Below are 17965 nucleotides of genomic sequence, written 5' to 3' on the forward strand. Positions count from 1 at the left end.
AATCAAAATAAGTTTTTTTTCCTGATTATTTAAAGGAAAAAGAGAAAGGAATGAAAACCCCCACACACTCAGTAGGAACAATCTTCCCTTCTGAAATATTCCAGAGAGATTTTAATCAGTCCAAAATGTTAACATATGAATACTACTATTGCAGATATTGGGAGCTTATAATAAGATGGTGAAAAACTTTTATTCTCCTCTCTGGCCTCCTAGCACCATAAATGTATGTACATCTGGAACAAAAGTTTACCCTTTGTGTAGTATTTGGTGAAAATCACAGTGAAGGAATGACAGTTTCAGCTGGGTGTCTCTTGCTCTGTTTCTGTCACATTGGTGAAGATGAGTGAGGGCTTCCTAGCTAACAAACAAAAGTTCTGCACAGAGAAGTCATACGTTTTATGACACATGGTCACACTGTATGTGTGGGGAGGAGGAAAGTGTATGTATAGAAACATGTTTTGCATTCGCCTGTGACTTGTAAACATTTTTGCAGGAGACTAGGATTAAAAGGCTAATTTAATACGGCCAAATTTTTTCAAGAGAGATTAAGGAAATTAGGTAATAAAACCCTCATAGGGCCTTTGAAAAGCTGAATCTGAATTGCCTTTAATGACTTAATATATAAAAGTCATCTGTCAAGACTTGCTCCTGATTTTTGATGGACCTAGAAAGAGTAAAACTATAATGTAGAAAAAAGGAAAACATGAAATATAATAGAAATTGAATAACTAGTGTAGTCCAAATTTAGACCTCAACAATAAATCATTATCAAGCAGAAACGTTTCTGTGTCCTGCAATCATATGGACTAGGTCCAAGGGTTTTTTAATAATTTAACCTGTGATCTAAGAATAAATATGGTATCAGTACTTTTAACCTTGGCAGGTAGCACAAAATTTGGGAAAATAGCCTGTATTGGTTAACAAGATATCCCTACAGATATCTACTTGGTAAGCTGAGCTTGTTAAAATAAACTGTTTGATACAGCCAGGTAGAAAATTGCATATCCAGGGCAAAGAAATGAAAGAAATGATTACAGAACTTACAAAGAGGCAGGTGAAAGCACAAGCCTGATACAGATTAATTTCACTAAAATTTAACTCTCTGAAAATGTAGTAGCTTTCTGTGAAAACTAGGGAGAGAGATTTATCTTCAGGGGACAGTCAACGTATCTCTGTTACAAACCCATCCCAGAACAGAATGAATCACCTTCTGAAAATGCTTGTTTTACACTCTTGGCAATAGAGATGAATCTAAACTTTTTTAAACTATCTGTCTTTGTGTGGGGTGAGCATGCGATCAGGGTGGGTTCAGAGCCGGAGAAAGACCTGCCTTACACAGCTGTGGCTGTGTCCTTCCATTTCGCTCCTTTTCTCAGCATCTTCTTTTGAACATTTATTTCTTTTTTCTCATTCTTGTAAAAAAAAGATCCTCAAAAGCTTGAACTAACAATTAGATGCAGGTTGTCATGCAAAACTAGGGCCAAAGAGACTAGTGTGATTCATAGCTTCGTAAGTCACAAGGCAATGAATAGGAACGGTATATAGAAGGATTTCTTTGTTTCTGTATAAAACACTGGTGGGACAAACATGGGAATACTGAATGTAGGTCTAGTTTTTACCATTTCCAAAAGCATGCTGAAAAATCAGAGATGATACAGAGAATAACAATATCCTGATTGAAAGACTGGAGGAAATGACTTCTAGCAAAAGACTCAGAGGTCAATTTAACCTAGTAAAAAAATAGATTGAGAAGAAACTTGGTAATAGTGTGTAGCATATTTTCATGGAAAAGACATCATATACTAAAGGACTAGGTGCTGAAATAGTTCCTTTTGTTCTTTAGTTCTGTTGAATACAGATATGGAGTGCAGCCCTGTCTTAGGGTAGACATGGTGTAATGTACAAAATAAGATAATAATGTATGACTGTTGATCTTGAGAAAAGTGGTATTATGTGTGGCTTATACATCAGTGGGAGGTTCTGGGAACAAAGAACAACATGCTTCTGGTTTGGAAATGGTGATTGTAATATGAGTTAATTTGACTGGACGTCAAGGCTGATTCCTTTGGATACCATAAAAATTGAAACAAAGGGATCCAAATGGAAAAACAAATAGTCCATATCACATTGAGGTATTCATTTCAGTTTCAGTGAGCTATTTGATCTAACTGTGCAGCCAATAAATGTTAAGATGAAAAGTGCTCAGGAACACACACAGAACAGTAGCAGCTTTTCAAATATTTATGTTTTCGTCTTAGGGTTTTTTTTTCACTTTCAAACTATCAAATGGCATGAGTCTGCATTAAAGAGAGAATTTCATGCCAGCAAAAATATTCAGATCTTTCAAACTAGAAACTTAAATGCCTTTACCTTTTGGATTATTTTTGTAATTTTCATAACTGGCATTCCACTGGGACTGGTATGTGTGTTGGCTGGAGGTGGGTAATGGTCCCACTAGGATATACTTTGCTTTATTCAAATAAATATAGGCATACATTAGCTGGAAAAGCATCCTGGGAGAAATTTACTTCTCAGACTGCCAACATTGCATTGCATTGCTATTACTTATTTGTATTACAGTAGAGTGTAGGGTGGGTGAGGCTGCCATTATTGTAGGCAGTAGAAGATTACATATCAAAATAAAGTCTCTCTTACAGGAAGTCTTCTATAAAACTCTAAGTACGGTATAGGAATTAACAGCTCAGGGAAGCGAAGTAACTTGCTGAAGGTCACACAACAGATCAGAATCAGAGCTGCTGGGGATCGTTGATTCCCTTTGGCCCAGGCTGTTGAACCAGTTCAAAGAAAGATGTCTTCCTATCCCCATTGGGTATAAATAAAGATAATCTGTCCAGACTAACAGCTAGCATAAATCATCTGAACCCCACTGAAGTCAACAGAGATGCATTTAATCATACCACCTACAAGTATAATTTGCTATAGGGTTTGTCATCAGAATTCTTGAACTGAGCTTAAGGAAAACAGAACTTAAAAAGAACGCGATAATCATAACAAAATACCAGTATAATAAGAATAAAAAAGAAAATATTCCGAGGAAATATAGAACAAATGGGAGATCTGATTCAAAATAAGCCATGACTGATGGGATGAGCTCAAAGGGGGTGCCCAGAGCCTCCAGGGACCTTTGTTAACATTTTGCTACCCAATTGATACTTCTCTCAGTGATTGCTCATCCCTTTTTCGAATACTGCCCTGCCAGATGCTACTCGTCCCATGGGAATCTCAGACACTGAAGAATGGCTTGCTTTATTTCAGAAGATGTTTGATACCATCACAGAGTAAGTATCTTTTTTCTTTAATTGTTCCAGAGTCTCCTTATGCTGAGCTATAGCTCTCTGCTATATCATCAGTTTGAATTATACACCTCTGACACTTTCCTTTATTATCACTATTCTCTGTGGATTTCTAAGGATCAAAGTATAAACTACAGGGCTGTAGGCCAACAACCCAAGAGCCTCCAGTTGGCAAATCTTCAGCAGGCAGTGCAACTCACCTTTTTCATGCTGGTGGAAAGTTTCGTGAGAGCGTTGTAAGCAGGAAACTCTTTCCTGCTCAGTTTTGGACCAGCCAAAGCTCTGAAACATATCTGGCTTTACCTGAGTGTTTTTTTGCCTTCCCTTGCATATTCCCTGATTTCTAACCTTGATTTTAAAAAAGAAAAATTGTTTAAGCAACAGAAAAAGATTTCTTGGGTGTTTTTCATTCTCTCACTAATCCAGCTTGATCAATTGCACTCAATGTGCATGGAAACTATCAAAGGACAAGAAGAAATTGTGGTGCTTCCCAACTCAAAATAAACATAGCACATCATTTCTAGCCATTGATCAAAAAAAATAGACCTACAAAAACCAGAGCCTACTGGTTGTGCTTGAGGAATTCCTAGGATATAGAAACACCTCTACTATCTCCTTGCTCATATGGAACCAGTCCTTTCAAACCAACGAACCAAAACCTCCAAGATCCCCCAAGTTACTTACTTTTGTACTCATTGTAGTGTGCAACTGCTGGTCTTCTAGTATTTTCCCTTTGAGATTAGTCCACTGTTTAATTGATTTCACAGTCCAGGCTAATATGGCATGAGGTGATGCCTGCAAATTGACTGGGCTTTGCATCATGATAGTACAGTAAGAGTTGGCACAGCACAATAAACACAAGGAGAGGAAAATGTCAGGATAAAGCACAGACGTGATGCTCAGGCTGCTTATACCACATGCAAGGAGCTAAAAGGAAAATTCCCTGGCAATTCTGTTCCCAATCTAACTTTGGGGAGGTAAAAACTTATGGTCTGCCGCCAGCTCTGGCTAATTTGTAGTATCAGGCCCTGAGAGAAGATGACAGCTGCAGACGGTGTGGAAGGAAAGCCACCTTGCAACACATTTTGTCAAGTTGCAGTCTCTGGCATTGGCCCAGGGCCGGTATTGCTGGAGACATGATGAAGTGTGAAAAGTCCTGGCAGGCATTTTAGACAAATAAAAGATGGGAGGCAAGGGAAAATCAGGACCAAAAGAGATTAATATTTGTGAGGTTTATAGCAGAAGAGGGAAAGCAATAGGAAGTAAGAAAACCCCCATAGGGAATTTAGTGCGACAGCAACAGATTAAAAACAGGATGGACCTGAAGAGGAAGCTTATTTTTTCCAGCTGGACCTTCACCTGAAAGCAGAGATCAGGTTGTGAGCAGCAGTCAGAGCAAAGTAAACAGGCAATAACGAGAGAATTTGCAGCCCCAAAATGTAAAAAAAGCTCACTGAGGGTGTGTGTGTGTTTGTGTGTGTGTATTAGGGGTCCAAGGGGTGGAAGAGTGCAGTTCTCTAAGCTGGGAATGGTAACGGCAGTATGGCACCATGAAACTCTTTATTTACCATGGAGGAAAACTCTGCAGTCGTGATCTCATGCATGTGGGTTGGTGGCATCCAAGCTGCACATGGAGATGGGAACTGCCAGACACTCCTTCCCCTGAGTTCTGGTTCCCTTGGAAAGAAAGGCCTGAGGGTAGGGAGGAAGCTCCAGAAGGAGCTTGATCTGGAGGAGCAGGGCCACACAGCAAAGGCCCAACTGCAGTCACCGCCTGACCCCACTGGTTGGACCTGCTGGGTGGTGGGGTCTGTCTGATCTGCTGGAAATCTCCTGTGCCCTGCATGAACTGGGAATACTCTGGGGGTTTGGTGGAAGTAAGGCAAAACACATCATCCAGGTGAAAGAGAAAACCATTTGGAAGAAATTTTTTTTAAAAAAAAGTGAAGTAAAGCCTCAGAGAAGAGGCCACAGGCTGAACGTAATGTACAAATTGCAAATTTCACAACAAAACCCAGAAGATGTTCTTGTTTACGGACATATGGTAAATTCCTGGATTGTATTCCTGTGAAAATTCTAACAATTTTTGTCTGGCGAGTTTATTATATCAAAAGTTGAAGCTTTGGATGAATTCTGTTGCTCATGGGCCACCAGAAGTTTTAAGAGGAAATGTGGTGCTATTTTAGGCAGTAACTTGCCATGGCTAGATTTTCTCCAGTGAAATTAAGGACTTTTTTTTTTTTTCTTCATTGTATTCTTCCCAGGAAAAGTGTATCCATTTCCTAATTATGCAATGCGTCACTGATAGATCACAGAGTAGCTGTTCTTAGCGGATGAGAAAGAAGTTACTGGTGGAGCACAATTCTCTCTAGTAAGATACAGATATATTGCGGCAGAGGCAATCTACAGAAACCAAGCAACTAAACCCTGCTCATATCATGGAGGACCAGGTAGACAGTACCAGGACTTGGCTACAACAGGTGAGAAGACAGTACGAAGATAATTACATGGCAAAGTCGAGAAGAGTTGGCTGAGTAGTCATCCCAGCTGCAGAGCTAGTGTCCTGAAATCAGCAGCATAAATAAGGATGAGGCACAGGCCCTTTGATGGGAGGAAAGAGGGAGAAGGGTGGGCATCCATGCTGTATGGTATTTCTGACTCTTCCTGCTGATTTCAAGTTTGATGAATCCCCACCCTCTGTTCCCTCTTAAAAAAAATCTTCATTCCAATTTCCTTCTTCTCATGAGTCATCTCCATTTATGTCTTTTATCCCTGATACTTTTCAATCCCTGAGCAGTACTGATTTCATCAAATTTTCTCATGCACCTATTTTGTCTTAGCCTTGTCTATCTGCTACTAACAGAGAGGTGTGGTGTCCAACCAAGTGTGAAGGGTAGAGAAGACAGACTTTTTAAACTGGAAAGGAAATACTAGTCCTTCTGTCTTTGGAATATAATTTTTGTCTCTTCTTTCTTCTCCAGCAGATTTTGCAGGCAGTCTGAACTATTAAGCCTGGCTAGAACAACCTGATTCCACCCGGAAAAATGGGGGCATTTCAGAAGCACTGTGTGGAAAGACTTCAGCTCGTCTCCTGACCTCAGATAAGCTCAGTGATACCTGCCTCAAAGTACAGACAAGTTTTGCTTTAGGACTTTCCCTAAACTTATGCTGCAGGTGTAGTTTCTTGCTGTGGGTTTGAGTGAATAGTGGGATGCATTTTTTGCACAGAGGTGGAAGATTTATCATGCCTTCATATATCCTGAATAGCTATAAAGTCTCTTTCAATGCACTTTTCCTGTTATTTTAATTGCAGTGTTTTGCAATTCATTTCAGTTTCAAGTGCCACTGGCATGAAAACACCCTTTATTGCTAGGATGTTGTTGAAGCAGTATAAAGATGAGAACTCTTCAATTCTGCCAGGAAAGCTTGCTGAAGGGCTGAATGTCTTGAGAATCAAAAGGTGTAACCCTATCTTTCTTTCAGCCTTCAATGAAGAAATTAATGCTAAGGCAAGAAAGGCAGGTTTACAAACTAGATTAAGTAGGTGGAAGAAAGACTGGAGCAATGTATTCTGAGGACAACACACATCTTCAGGAAGGAAAAGGCTTGACTATCCTGTTTGTCCTTGCTCTTCATTGTCTGAGTTAACCTAATGCTTTGAAAATGGTATTATTTGACAAGAGCATCTTTCTCTCCCTGGTCTCGAGGATCACGGATCATGTGTTTCCCTCAGACAGCTTGATTCATGATGTATATAGATGTTTGGGGAAACAGCTTTTGTGACTGTCTTCTCATATTCTTGACTTGATTGTCCCAGAACAAATAATTTAAGAAAAGAAGGAAATTAATTTCCCAAGAGCAGTGAAGAAGAACGAGAGTAAAGGGGCAGGCAAAACTGAACCGCTAAAACCAAGATGTAATCGCAATACCATGTCAGGATATGGCTTTGCTGTTATCCTATTTAATACATACCTGACACTTCATAAAACCTCTACCATGGAAATATTTATGTCTACTGCTTATGTTTAGCAAAGGTTTGTCCCTCTTGTCTGAGCAGGACCCACCTGAAGTCAGAGACTCCCTCAAGCATATAGTTGTGCCTGCATGGATCTGCTAGCAGGATCATGTCCTGGGTTTCTGCTGTTGTGCCATGGTGATGCAATGATGTTGTAACAGTCATGCTTATAAGAATCAGTCAAAATCAAGAGTCCAGTGGAGAAGAAAGATCTGTAGTAACTGGAGGTCCTGTTGGGGACTTGAGACTTAGTTTCACAATCATCCTGTATGTTTTCCTTGGCAAATAATTTTAATTTTTTGTGTCAGTTCACCCTAAGCAAGAAGACAGTACTTTATTAAGAATGCTATGAAAATAAAGTCATTGAAAATGTGAAAAGTTCCTACTGTGATAGGGACCATATGTAGAAATGATTCTAAGTCCATACAGACTGTGGTCTGTGTCTGTCACTGACTGTAATTACAGTCATAAGCTTCAGGAGAAAAGGAAATCTTTGTGTCTGTGTTGGTTTTGCGTGGCAAGGTTTTGGTAGCGGGGGGGCTACAGGGGTGGCTTCTGTGAGAAGCTGCTAGAAGCTTCCCCTGTGTCTGATAGAGCCAATGCCAGCCGGCTCCAAGACGGACCCGCCGCTGGCCAAGGCCAAGCCAATCAGCGCCTCTGTGATAACATATTTAAGAAAGAGAAAAACAGTTAGAGAGCGCTTTTGCAGCCAGAGAGAGGAGTGAGAAGATGTAAGAACATCTGCAGACACCAAGGTCAGTGCAGAAGGAGGGGGAGGAGGTGCTCCAGGCGCCGGAGCAAGATTCCCCTGCAGCCCGTGGTGAAGACCATGGTGAAGCAGGCTGTCCCCCTGCAGCCCATGGAGGGAGGATGAGGGGGTGTAGAGATTCCACCTGCAGCCCGTGGAGGACCCCACGCCGGAGCAGGTGGAGACACCTGAAGGAGGCTGTGGCCCCGTGGGAAGCCCACGCTGGAGCAAGCTCCTGGCAGGACCTGTGGATCCGTGGAGAGAGGAGCCCACGCCAGAGCAGGTTTGCTGTCAGGACTTGTGACCCCGTGGGGGACCCACGCTGGAGCAGTTTGCTCCTGAAGGTCTGCACCCCGTGGAGGAGACTCACGTTGGAGAAGGCCGTGAAGGACTGTCTCCCGTGAGAGGGACCCCACGCTGGAGCAGGGGAACGATGAGTCCTCCCCCTGAGGATGAAGAAGCGGCAGAAACACCGCGTGATGAACTGACTGTAACCCCCACTCCCCGTCCCCCTGTGCCGCTGAGGGGGGCGGAGGTTGAAGCCGGGAGTGAAGTTGAGCCCGGGAAGATGGGAGGGGTGGGGGGAGGTGTTTTTAAGATTTGGTTTTATTTCTCATTCCTCTACTCTGTTTTGCTTAGTAATAAATAAGATGAATTCCCTCTCTAAGTTCGGTCTGTTTTGCTCGTGATGATAATTAGAGAATGATCTCTCCCTGTCCTTATCTCGACCCGTAAGTTTTTTTTTTATTGTACATTTTCTCCCCTGTCTAATGAAAGAGGGGAGTGATAGAGCGGCTCTGGTGGGCACCTGGCCCTCAGCCAGGGTCAACCCACGACAGTGTCTTATGCTTTTTCAGTCTCATTTACATATTACGCATATCCACAGTTCCACAAGTCCCCTAACAGCTTCGATTTAGGCTTCTATGGTTTTCTTTTACTGAGTTCCCTGCAGCACAGAAAGGCTTTGTCCCTGCAAATGACACAGAGAAGGTAGTAGAAACTGTTAGGTGGAAAGTGGGACTTAAGGACCTGTACTAGGTCCTAATAAATGGATCTGGATCAAACAGTAGGATCTCAAGAAACCATTCATAGAAGAATTCCCGCAGGTCAGAGACACAAAGAGAAAACAACAACTTTTAGGCACTGTGAATACTTCTCTAAGCGATGACGGGGTTAGGTAGAATGGTAGAGCAATCTCAGAAGTGCCTATGAGCCCTCCTCAACCTGCTTTGTCTTCACATGGCAGCTTCTCAGACAACCTGCAAATGCACTGCCTCCTTCTACATTTGGACATCCCTACCATTACAGCAGTCTGTTCACTGTCATGGTGCTGATGTAGTAAACGTGGGAATTTGAGCACAGAGGATTTCTGATGTTTCAGAGGATGGGACTCACTGGTTTGTTTCCAAAGATGTTTGGTCTTTTGGGTCCCCACAGGATGCCCAGCACTGTACCACTGATGAGTTATATGATGAATACATCAGTCAGGTACTTGCACTGTTGGAGTGTTACTTTATTACTGTTATTGACTTTTCTCCCATTGCAGAGATTCCTGTATTCTATGTATGGATCCAATACTTCCATATATGAAAAGGAAAATAAGAATGCATTCATTTTTTTCAGACTTTTTTGGACACATGCATTGGCATACTGAAATCATAGAATGGGGTAGACTGTCACGTTGCCTTTTGTGTGCTTTTCTTTGATTTAATGGCTTTTCAAGACTAAATACCATTGAACTAAAAATGAGTACTATAGGCACCTGAACACCCATTTGAGTATGAGATATGGCATTATAGGATGGACATTTTTCTTCCTGGATCTCTTTTTGTTCCTTTTTTCACAGACTCCTGGTAATACTAACTTAAGTAGCTCACAAGGGTGTTGTGCAGATTAATTAAGTGCTAAGTATTATTAAGCGGACCGCAAACCTAATAAAGTTTGAGTTGAACTTTTGAACCCATGCTGTTCATGTGGGTTCTAAATTAGCTAAACGAGCTTACAGAATATTTTAGTATCCAGATGAAACAACCAGGGTGAATTTAGGTATGTAAATGTAATTACTTGCCTTGGAATTTGGCCAAAACACCACAGAAAGAGTACTAGCCATGCTCTTACAAAAGCAACTGCAGGTTTTTTTAACCACTTCAGTAGTATACTTCTTACTTCAGAAGGATTTTTAAATTAAAGAGGATTGGATTAAAGATGATTGAAGGAATATTTTTCAGGTTTTTGAAAATTTATCTCAAAATAAAATCATAAATATTCTGAGCAGAAGCCACATGATTTTTTTTCAGAAATGTTTTGATCAGTCATAAAAATGGGGAAGAAAGGGAGATATTGCTTGAGATTTTTTAATCTAGAAAGAAAAATCATATAAAGCTATATTGTTTTAAAAAAAAAAAAAAATAAAGGACAATTTGACAACAGTAGGTAATCTATCAGAAATAAATTTCACTGAAGAGAGAATGCCATGTCCAAGAGGGTGATTCAGTTTGTAAGTGACTGTTTTGTCCATTGGCAGTGCCTTTGTCCCTTGACTACAGAAGAAGGTAGGGCTTCATTCATCTCATTCATATTAGCTATCAAAGTTATCTGAGTCTCAGCCTGAATAATAAACTCCTTCTATGTTCAATAAGGACAGACATCACCAAGAATGACTCAGTTTATCTGTTTTAGACACTGGTCTAAAATGGGATGGACCTCCTTCTAGAGATGTCTGCCTCCACCAACTTTAGAGATGACCATGTTGGGCTAAGAGTCAAGCTTTCAGATGACTAAAGTCAGGAGAAATGAGCTTCTCCTTAAAAATTACTATACTGGTAATTTAAGCATCTCACTTGGGTGTGCTCAGTTAAAATAAATGAATCTGCTCCTTAGTGTGGATGCCAGGGAAAGATGCTAGCGTAAGCAAAACACTTTCCAGGACTTGAAGGAGCCTGCACTTCAGGGATGTAAAACATGATAGTTACTGGACTTGAGCACACCTTGGACAGAAGCAATGGAAGAACAAAGTCAAAGTCTACTGTCGGACTTAGCAGATCCAAGTTTAATTCCCAATTTGTGGATTATTTTTTTTTTTAATTCCTCTTATCTCTATGTACCGTAATGTTATCATTGGTTTAGATTATGTATCTTCATATGGAGGCTTAACGTTTATGTCTACCTAAAGAGATTTTTTGAACAACATTTAAAAAGTTGGGTTTCAGATCTCATTTTTATAATCTGAACCATAGCAATGGCATAGTCAAGCCACCAGAAGGTTATTATCTTCCAGGTGGAGAAGCCAGGAGCTGTGCATGTAATTTATGAGATCATCTATAGTATGATGCATTTAAAAACCTGAACCTTTTAATAAGGTTTATATATATATATAAGACTGCTGAGGACTTTGCACATGGTTATTGTAAAACCTGATCTAAACATTCCTTCTCCTGTGTATAGGCAGACAGATCTTTGCTTGGAAAAGCAAACAAGCAATGACCATCATTAGCATTTACTATCAGCTGCTTTGAACTTAGCACAATGTCTTTTAAGTATAAGTTTGACTAGCTATTTGGCATTCATCTTAAGGGCCTTTTTCCAAAACATGCAATAAAAATGAAATGCATAACATTCAAAAAGTCTTTTTTTTTTCTCATGTACATATCTTTGTCCAAATCTTCATTTTAAAGAAAATTAAAGCCTGGATCATGTCCCTGAAATATTATTATGTAACAGCATAGAGTTTGAAAGTGTACAGTGCACAGATAACCACTGGTTATTTTTTTTTTAAAAAAAAGTTCCCACTGATGCCAACATTTTGTAAGCATTGATTATCAAGTGAATTCAGGGTAAGTAGCTGAATCCACACTTTTAATAACTGTCTCTCTTTCCTATGAAATAGAAGCAATTTATGTTTTCTTTCTTTCTTTCTTTCTTTCTTTCTTTCTTTCTTTCTTTCTTTCTTTCTTTCTTTCTTTCTTTCTTTCTTTCTTTCTTTCTGTCTACATTGCTCACTATATGGTCCTCAGAAGATATTGCAAATACAGAAACTGTTGTGTCATTTTATAAATGAAGAAATGGAACACAGCTGAATTAAGTGAGCTGAAGTAAAAAATGAAGTTTTAGTAACTGAGGTGAAAATTGGTATCCAATTTTCAGTTTTCTGGGATACTGTTCAGTCTATTATTATTTGGTTTGAGATCACTTTGGTAAGGAAAAGGATTTATCAACTATTTCTCTTTCTCTTTGTAGGTCTCAAGAAGAAAGTGATAACTAAAAATACTTGATCATAATCAGTTTCAAATCAAGCACTTTCAGATGCAATTTATATTTTTATTTTGGAAGACATTTTTAGTCTTAGAAGCAGCTATGGTAAGGTAAAAGGGGAAAGAACATGTGGTAAGCAAGAATCTTTTTATTAAAAAAAATCCTGAGCCTTCATAAGTTTTAATGACAAGTGAGAATATTAGAGAAAGTGAGATGGTAAAACTAACCTAGTAGGCAGACTTGTCTTCTGGGAACGTTCACTTTCCTCTTAATATGTGATGATACATATGTGTAAGCTCTCCTTAACCAGCTGAAGATAAGCCTCTGCTAAAAATGACTTAAGGCTCTGGTTTTTGCGTGTCTGTCCAGTGTTACCACATGGAGCAGCCTTCAATGGCCAGTGCCTCTGAGCTGGCAGACCACTTTCTGTTACTCTGTATGAACATAGAAACTGCCAAACCAGTTCAGTCCAATAGTTCATCTTCCTAGTATCCTCTTCCTCACAGTAGCCAGCGTTAGATTCTTAGAGAAGCAGAATAGGAAACAAGATCAATGTTGCATAAACTTTCCTGGCATTTGGCGTCAGTTATTTTAAGGACTTCCTGAACTAAGGAGTTTCATGTGGTCCATCCTGTTAAATAGGAATTCCTCTCCATCACTGTGAGGAATCCTCTTTTGAATCCATTGGCTTTTCTGAACTGTGTTAACAACTTTCACAGTTTAATAGTTCTAGTGCAAAAGATGTATTTCCATTTGTTCGCCTTTTTAAACCTGTTGCCTGTTTATCTGATGCAGTGACTGCTGTTTCTTCATTCTTCATTACTTTCTAGCACTATATCATACACCACAGATGTTGTCTCTTATCCAGAGATTTATACGTTGTTTATAGAAGTAATTTCCAGGGTCCTCTAATTCCACAAAACCAAGGATACCGAGAGCTGTTCAAAATTTAATTTTCAATTCTACTGAAAATGTTAGTTGTGATTCAAGAGAAACGAAGTGATGTCTCTGTAGTTTTTGACTGGGAAGACTGTTGTCATATTCACCTCTGCTTTTAGGAAGAAAGCAAAATTTATCTGAATCTGCCAAAACCAGCAGAGGAAGTAAAGCAGAGCTGCTGCAAAGGCAGCTCAGCTCCCCAAGTGCCCCAGCCCTGCAGCCCAGCTGGAGAGAAATTTGTCAAATTTCACCTTCTGGCTGAAACTCAGTTTCTGCTGGAAATAGGAATTGACAAGAGCTTTTCAGTGGGTGGTTGGCAGCTGACAGCTACTCCTGAAACAGATTTCCCCCTCTCCCCTGGAAGTACCTTCACAAGGTGTTTCTCACTTGTGAATTTTCCTTATAAAATGGAGCTTTTCCTCCTTTTCCTTTTTTCCTCTTCCTCTTCCTTTTTTCTTCTTTCCCCTCAAAGACTTTCTGTCTTTCTTTTCTCCCAGCTATAAGCTCTGGTAAGGCCTGAATGGAAAAGCCTTAGTGCAGAATTTCTATCAATTGTATTTTAGGCCATCATTTGTCAAGTTCAATTTTAAAGTGCCAAGTGATGGGGATTTATTTAATGACATTTCGTTTCCCAGAGTGTCTTTGGTGATTTTCTTTCAAGCTCACTTTCATCCTTCCCTGCTAATTAAGACCTTTTGAGAGGAATATAAAAATTAAACTTCCACTGATGCCTCATTCTTTGTCAACCTCTCTGCCAAGGCTCACTGCCTTTACATAAAATGTGATTTTCCTCTGAAATTGAGTGTACAAATTAATATACGAGATTCATTTTTATTTCCATTCTTGCTCTACTTCTAGATGGCTAGCTACCTTCAAACAGTACCAGTCTATTAGAATAGACTCAATGACAAATTCCTGGACTTGAGTAACTTTATAAATTGTTCCTGCAAAAACTAACAACTCTCATTATACCAGCTAATTACCTAAGTCTTCCTGTGTATTTTCTTGTCATGATCTAATGTCTTACATAACTTAGTGTGCTAATTTTTTCTGTTTGATATTTATCTCAAAGGTAGTAGAATTTGAAGACTTCTCTCATTTATTGTTAGAAAAAGAAGGAGGGAAGAAAAAAAAGCCCAAAGGCACAGCTCAAGTCATAGGTACAGCTATGCAAAGCTACTGAGCCTGGCTCTCAGTCAATCCCAATCTTTCTTCCATTAGATTAATTTGATTTGGTGCAGAGCTGACGGCTGCGCTAGGTGAGTTAAATTCATTGAAGAAATACCGTATCTGCTGTCCTAGTGTGAGTTAAGGTGGGGTCAGATCTAGGTGGGGGTGTAAGGAAGAGCACAAAAGGATTATATCCCCTGCAGTACTTGCCTCCAGGCATTTGGCAGACTTTCTCACTCTTCCTGAGGAGGATAGTGAAACAAGGAGCTTTTATGTCAGACAAGAGCATAGGTAGAGCCTGCACATATTTTTTTGCCTTTTTATAACACCACAATAACATCAAGGGACCTATAATAGATATTCAAAGAGGGTTTATTATGTTCAGATTAAAACCTAAGTAACACCCTTGTAAAAAGGGTCATGACCTTGCAAGCTGAACAGGGTTGGATGGGGCAATCATCTATTTGCTGGCTTCTGAAGTCAGCAGAAGAGTCTCAGTGTCCTTGCAGAGGGTAAGAGTTCACCATATTTACACAGTTCCCTTTGCAAAATACTTTTGTTCTCTAATGTGTCAGTATTTGAAACAAAATTTCAGGAATACAGTCTAATTTCTAGATCAAAGAACTATGCAGAAGTTTAGATTCAGATCCTAAGAGTTTTAGATGTACAATAGATTAATATTTTGCTGAATTCTTCAGGATATTTTCACTGGCAATAAGTTCTTCCAGTGTTGTTTTCTTAATGATAACAGGTGTTGCTCATATACTGCCTACTCAGTGAATGCTCTTCTCCTGAGATCTCCAGTTGGCCCATGCACTTATCAGTCGGCATTTTTAATAAGAAATTATAATTTGGGCCCAAATTAACTTGCCTCCAGGAGCTGTGCGGTTATTGAATTATTAGATATAATAGCACCATTAATGAGAGCCCTTGCTGAATGCTGTGTTTTGTGAGGTTTATGTTATGGTTTGATTTGAAAAGTTACCAAATGCTTGTGATAAGGTTGCAAGCTATACAGCATCACATGGGAAAACATTCTTGTTTGGATCTAAGCGTGTTTTTGATTATACGAATTCTGAGTTCTGGACCACTTTCCACACCATCTGCAGCCAATCTGCATTGCCTGGGAAATTCAATCAGACATCTTGCCCATCTGTAAAACCAGAAATACTCCGTTACTGTTTCACCCTAATTAATGGGGTTTATTTCATTTGCTGCTTTGTTTACCGCTAGCCCTGCTCTCTAAATCCCATTAGGAAGAGTACAGACTAGTTTCAGCACCTGATTAAAATGCCTCTAGAAGTCTTATCTAAATTATCTAAAAAAAAAAAAAAAAGGAAAAAAATTACTTGATGAATTAAATATGTCAAATTGGGTGGACATGGCAGACATGGGAATGTATATGTTTTAGTTCTAGCCTTACATGAGTAACTGTTTCCAAAATATCTTTTTAACTTGCTACAAATTGATCTTTCATGTAGGTCTAGGAAATTAGATAATGTTGCTCAAAACAGGTACGTTAAAATCAGTGTTAAATAAGAAGAGGAAAGAGGACAGTAAAAAGCTAGAGAAGGGCCTCATTTGAAAGGATAAAAAAAGAATATTAAGATTTGGGGCTCATACTGCTGATTTGTATCAACAAAATATAAAAGACAAAGCTATTCAATCTGTCTGAGATAATCCGTATTTTCTAGGCTGTGCATTTTTATTAAGAATAGCAAAGATGCAGAGGGAGGAAGAGTGAGAAGGTGGACTTGAGACATTTCTATTACCACATCCCAAAACTGCTTTGAGAGACCTCAGCTTGCTCAGAAGCATCATTTGTTTTCTGAGCTGCTGCACAAACAGAATGAAAACCCAGCTGCTGCTAGACTAATAAAAACTATGTTAATCAAATAACAGAAAATGTTAGAAGAAAACCCCAAAACATGTGCTTTGTCCTTTGGTTTGAATTGCAGCTATAAACGGGTTGCCAGTTACAAACAATTTCCATTTCTAACGAAAGCTCAGTTTCCCCTCTTCATTGTACCATACTTGGACTGAAAAAAATCCTGGTTGAGATCTTTTGTAGGACTACTAAATTGATAGATTTGTAAAACTAGAGGAAAATCCCTTTAGCTATTTTAGAATCGTAAAATCACACACATGCACACGCGCACATTTCTAGCCCTTGATGATCTTGAAAGTTTGTGGTTGAGGGGATACAGTCTCTGGAGAGAGCAGGTCAGGTGTGGGCAGCTGATTTTTAAGAAGTGTTTTATGCAGGGATTTCATTATACCCACATAAAGCCAGAGAAAATCCTTTCCTAGGTCAGGCATCTGACCAAGGGTTACAGGATGTGATTATTTTTGTGCTCTTCCAGATAAAGGCACTGCTTAAGCACCCATAGTTTTGGAGAGGGCCCTTGGGGACCAGCAGCAGGTGAAGCCTGCCTGTGACACAAGACCAGCACCTTCTTCCTGTGACTCTGTGTGCTCCACCATAGCCAGACACAGAAAATTGGGATTTTAAGTATGAGAGAGAGACTGTGGCGCATTTCCCAGCACAGGTGCATACACCCACTCGTGCTTTACAGGCTTGTTTCTTAACTAAGCCCCATATTGTGGCTTCTGCAGAGCAAAACCTTTAAAGCAAAAGATGAATGGGTGTAATAGAGATTTTCAGTGATTCCAAAAAAAAACCAAACCTGTTTTAATGAGCTCTTTTTTTGGACTCTCAGCTCCTTAGGGCTGTTTTTCCCCCTTATGAATGTCTGGAAATTGCTGAGCACTTTGTGGTCACTACCATCAACAACTAATGCATAAAAATTATGGTGATTATATCACAAGAACCAGAACTCTGAAAAGCTCTAATCACAACAATGTAACAGATTAATTAGAATGTCCAAAAACCAGAAACAATGCATCTGATTTTGAGATGCTTGAGTGGGAATTTTTACAAGTATACAGAGAATTTTAATAACACAGAAAATCAATTATATTTATGAGAGGTATAATAATCATAAATACATATAAATGTTAATGCCAACTCTGATATAATGCCTAGTTTCAGTAGATCTCAAAGCACTTTATAAAAGAAATATTCATTAGCATCATAGCTATTGGAGGGTGTCCCTGCCCATGGCAGGGGGGTTGGAACTAGATGATCTTTAAAGTCCTTTCCAACCCAAACCATTCTGTGATTCTATGATTCTATGATCATAATGAAAAACAAATGAGTTTTGCTGATTTACATTATGTGCAGGGCTGTATGACCAGAATAGAAAAGCAGGCAGATAGTTGTGTGTGCAGGTGAGTCAGTAATTTAACTTATTTATTGGGGTGTAGAAAGTGAATAATGGGAGCTGTTTTGCAAGCCTAACAAAGAAACAAAAGGTGAAAAAAAGAAAAGGTTCTGATTTGATCTGGATATGGTAAACTGCAGTGAATAAAAAAGGAGCAGTTGGGCTTTGCCCAGTTTTAAATTGCCTATATTGTACTTCTAAAAGTTATGAGGTTGTATATGATTAAGCAATTGACTTCACACAT

At 39.4% G+C, this 17965-nt stretch overlaps 1 long non-coding RNA gene across 1 annotated transcript; it reads left to right on the forward strand.

Annotated features, from left to right (window-relative positions):
* Positions 1-1565: 1565 nt before the first annotated feature.
* On the forward strand, positions 1566-5977 carry LOC142599935 (uncharacterized). Its single transcript, XR_012833435.1, has 3 exons — positions 1566-1602; positions 3221-3303; positions 5579-5977. It is a non-coding gene; the product is annotated as an uncharacterized LOC142599935 (long non-coding RNA).
* Positions 5978-17965: the final 11988 nt, after the last annotated feature.

This window comes from Balearica regulorum, chromosome 1, assembly GCF_011004875.1.
Source record: "Balearica regulorum gibbericeps isolate bBalReg1 chromosome 1, bBalReg1.pri, whole genome shotgun sequence".
In the NCBI taxonomy this organism is placed as follows: Eukaryota; Metazoa; Chordata; class Aves; order Gruiformes; family Gruidae; genus Balearica; species Balearica regulorum.